Source organism: Chrysochloris asiatica, unplaced genomic scaffold (genome assembly GCF_000296735.1).
Source record: "Chrysochloris asiatica unplaced genomic scaffold, ChrAsi1.0 scaffold00053, whole genome shotgun sequence".
NCBI lineage: Eukaryota > Metazoa > Chordata > Mammalia > Afrosoricida > Chrysochloridae > Chrysochloris > Chrysochloris asiatica.
In genome coordinates this window covers 4,502,425-4,507,185 of record NW_006408571.1, presented here as the reverse complement: position 1 = coordinate 4,507,185, position 4,761 = coordinate 4,502,425, and positions in this window count along the sequence as shown.

Below are 4,761 nucleotides of genomic sequence, written 5' to 3'. Positions count from 1 at the left end.
CATGCCTATCTTCAGAGGAAGCCTCTGGCTTGGTTCAAACCTTCAATCTTTCAACTAGTAACATAGTACTTAAGGAGTCCTGGTGTGGCGCTGTGGGTTAATGTGCCAGATTGCAAAGCCATTTGAACTGCAAGGTCAGCAGTTCAAGATCACCAGCTGCTCCTTGGAAACCCTATACAGGGTCGCTATGGGTTGGAACCGACTCGATGGCACTTACCAACAACATAGTACTTAAGGGGTCCTGGTGTGGCACTGTAGAATAAGCACTGGACTGCTAACTATAAGTTGATACAAAACCACCAACTATTCCTTGGAAATCCTATACAGGGTCACTATGATTCAAATAGACTATAAGGCACGTCACAACATAGTACTCAAGCATTTGTGCCAGACAGGGTCTCCCAATTTGTATAACTAACGATTAAAATTTCATAATCATAGACAGGTATAAAGAGTTGTTTGCTTGCAATAAATCTCAAAATAATAAGTGACTTGAACTAATAATGGAAGAACAATTTACCCTTCATCAAGAAAAGCAAATCAATAGAATAATACATTCTTTTCTCCTTTTTTGTTAGAAAAGTAGATGTCTATGAAAAGCATGGTTAACTGTGAACACATGATGGGAAAGGAGAACATCAAGGGCTAATCCCTTTATAAGATGTAAAGGTGCCTATTTAAGGCATTGCCTCTCAGTGAATAGTGCCTAGATTAACTGCAGTAGCAATTGCATGGGGAGGTTGACCGTCTATGACTAACTCAAACTCTCTAGAGTCATGTTCCCCAGAATCTGAGTTTTCAATAAGTGCCCAAAGTAAATCTGATAATCACTGAATTTTAAGAACATTCATAGTGAGTTGTGAGCTAAAATCCATCAAAGCTTAGCCAAGTGATAGATTTCATACTTTTTTTTCCCTCTTTTTAGCAAAGGACTTCTTAATTTAACTGAAAATTAGTTTACTATGTAAAATTCTTGATGGGGAAGATGGGTTAATGCTCCACAAAAAGGTCAATGAGTTTATAATGCTGTACTTGTATACTAGACTTTTTGAGATATGCCTCTAGGTCATTTTCATTCAAATTATTTCACATATTCTGAATTAATATGTGAACTGGGAAAAACTTAAAATGCCTTGTTCTCATTTGCATAACTGATAGAAATAAAATATTCTTGTTAATCATTGAGACATATGTAGCATGTTTCAGCTGATTAAGTTTGCTTTACTGTGATCCCTAGCTTTTCCCCCCACTTCATAGAGCAGTCATGGCTGAAGCAGAAATGCATTCTCTGGGATATTTAACTCTCTTTAGTTATTATATCCAAAAATAAATTACTTTTGTTTCAGAGTTTTTATTTCCTTTTTTCCCTATGGTATTTCTAAAAGGCCTAACTTCAACTTTCAATACTGCAGAAGGTTTAGGAGGCCAAAAAGAAGGGGAACATGAAATTAAAAATAGAACTCATGAAGCCAATAGTATATGAACATCAGAGGTTAACTTCTGGCGTCTAATACCTCAGGGGTTTGCTTCTCCAGAAGTGAGATATTTCCAAATTCCTCTGAGGAATGATAGGACATTTTTCTAGAAGCATCCTTTTTTTAGAAGTGATGTTTGTATGTTCCATTGAAAGTGCACCTGTGATTTTATATAACCACACTATTCACACACTCTTTTATGTGTGTCTTATATCAAATGTAGTGATTTATGAAGCACAAAACAATCACACATCCTAAAACAACACCTATCCCTTTGCTGTCAAATTGCTTCAGACTCATGGTAGCCATAAAAGACAGAGAAGACCTGCCCTAGACAATTTATAAGACTACATTTTTATAGAAACAGATGGCCACACCTTTCTCCCATAGAGTGGCTGGTGGGTTCAAACCACTGACTATTCAGTTAGCAGCTGACCACTTTTACCATTTTGCCACGAGGGCTCCTTTCACTTTGTTGTTGTTGTTGTTAAGTGCCCTTAAGTCAGACTCACAGTGAACCTGTGTAGGGTTTCTGAGGTGAGTTTTGAACCACCAACCTTATGGTTCAAATCAACTTTGTGGTCCAGTGCTTATGCTACAGTGCCACACCAGGACTCCATTAAATATCCATATTTAAAAGTCCAAATATTTCTTAAACCTTCTATTCCCCAAATGCATCAACCAACAATACACACGTTTCTTGGTATATTCTTACTCTTCAAAAAATAAATGAAGAAGAATCAGGGTTTTCAGGAAAATAAAGTGTCGCTTTGTAGAAACAAGACTTTAGTGGTGTATGTTAGTCTCCTGGTGTCAGGATGAAATCTATTACATCTGGGAAACAAGTAAGACCAAATATCCAAGTCTGCAAACCACAGAGTTTTTTCCCTTGCTGCTGGCATCTACCCATTGAGTTTTACTCATTTATAATGATTTGGGACGTCAGAAAAGTCACTGTCTGAAACATTGCTCAGTCCCTGGCAGGGAGAAATACTGTTATGAATCCTACACTGTGTTTTAAAGTGTCCTCTGAGAAGTGGCACATATCATTTCACTGGCTTTATCTAATCATGAGGGGCAACGAAATAAAATCATACCATGTACCAATAAAGAGAACAAATAAACAAGTTTCAAAAACCTTTAAAACATAATTTGTTTGTTTTGTTGTTGTTGAGAAAAAACATTCTCCAATTAAACAGTTTCTACTGGTAACTTTTTTTTTTTTTTTTTTTTTTAAGCTTTTGATATGAATTGGGTGAAGGTTTACTGAGCAGATCAGTTTTCCATCCAATAGTTAATACACGTTTTGTTTCATCTTACTGATTGCAGTTCCCACAATAAAACAGTACTTATCCCACTTCTTCCTGTGCTTCCTGTTTCCATTCATCCTCTTTCCTAACTCTTCTGAACTTTGGCCTCCGGTAAATGTTTTTGATCTTAAGTGGTTGATGATTCTAAGGTGTGTGCACTTCCTGGGTGTTATTTCACCTCTGATAGCTCTGTCTATTGTTTGGCTGAAAATTGAGCCAGCCATGGTGGTGAGTTAATTTCCAGACTTAAGGGCCATAATCTTGGAGGCTCTACCAGTCTTTATTCAACCAAGGGGCCTAGTCTGTTGATATGATTTTGAGTTTTGTATTATATTTTTCTCCCACCCTTTCTAGGACCTCCTGACAAGATTCCTTTCAGAAAAGGTAGTAGTGGTAGCTGGACATCATCTGGTTTTTCTGGTCTCGAGGTTGTGGAGACTGATACCCATGCGATCTATTAGTCTACTAGACTAATTGTTTCTCTGTGTCTTTGGTATTCATCATTCTTTTTTTCCTTCAGACAGGGAGAAATGAATAGTTGTATCTTAGATGGGTGCTCATGAGCTGCTAAGACCGTAGTTACAGTTAGGGGTAGGGTCACCAAACTAGGATGTATAACATTGTCCTTGTGGATTATGTTATGCCAATTGACCTAGATGTCCCCTGAGATTATGGTCCAAAGCTAGCAGAAAAGCATAAATATTTGATGACTACTGCAAGGCTCCTCCATGGAGTTCTGGTAGCATAGTGGTTACAAATCAGGCTGCTAACCTCAAGGTCGGCAGTTCAAAACTACCAACTGTTCCATGGGAGAAAGATGAAGCTTTCTGCTCCCGTAAAGATTTACAGCATTCAAAACCCTGTGCAGAGTCACTATGAGTCAGAACCGAATCCACGATACTTAACAACAACAACAAGGCTCCTTCACCACTTGTCTGTCAGTTTTTTGTACTGTGGTGGTTTGTGTGTTGCTGTGATGTTGGAAACTATGCCACCAGTATTTCAGACACTTGAAGGGTTACTCATGATGGACAGGTTTTAACAGAGCTTCTAGACTAAGCAGACAGAAAGAAGGATAGGCAGACAACTTCTGAAAGTTAGTTACTGCAAACCTTGTGAAGAGCAGCAGAACATTGTCATCTATAGTGCCAGAAGATGAACCCCTCAGGTTGGAAGGCACTTACTCTATGAGTAATAGTACACTCTGCCTCAGTAGAGTTGACAAAAATGAGGAAAACTGTTGGGATCTTCATTTGCTGATGTGATACAAATCAAAATGGAAAGAAATAGCTGTAAGCATCCATTAAGAATCAGAAAATGGAATGTATAAAGTATGAAATTCAAAGTAATGGAAGTTATCAAAAATGAAAAGGAGGAGTAACAAACAAGATGGCGGATCGGGTGGACGTATAGCAGAGAGCTCCGCCAACAACAACACAGAATACCCAACCAAGCAGGCTCAGGGGATGGTCCCAGAACTCTGAACCGCATAAAAGGAATACTTAGAAGGTTGGAAGGCTCACAGCTGGGGGAATCTGTGGCAGAAGCAAGAAATCTATTGCTTTCTAGTCCGGGATGCTCGGCTGCGCCAGGAGCCGCCATCTTGGGTGAGACCACGTGGGGGAAGGATCGGGGCGGCCACAGACGCCTGGCAGAACCACTGAGATAAAGGTGTGGACATTCTTTTCTTTTGGTTTCTTCATTGGTCCCTTGCTGTCTGTGCACCTCCATTCTGGTGACTATAGGGGTGCCTGAGCTAGTGGGCACCACAGCCCTACCCTTGGAAGTTCTAGTACGCATGCGCACAGATCTCCTCAAAATTTAAAGAGACAGTTTCCAATTAAAACCAAATGGCCATAGCCGGCCCTGAACTGTTTCAACTAGAAAAAAGGACTGAATGGGGATTGTGGAGCGGGGCAAGCAGACAAAAGAGGAAATAGGCCGAAAATTAAATCCTAATTTACATCAAAACAACC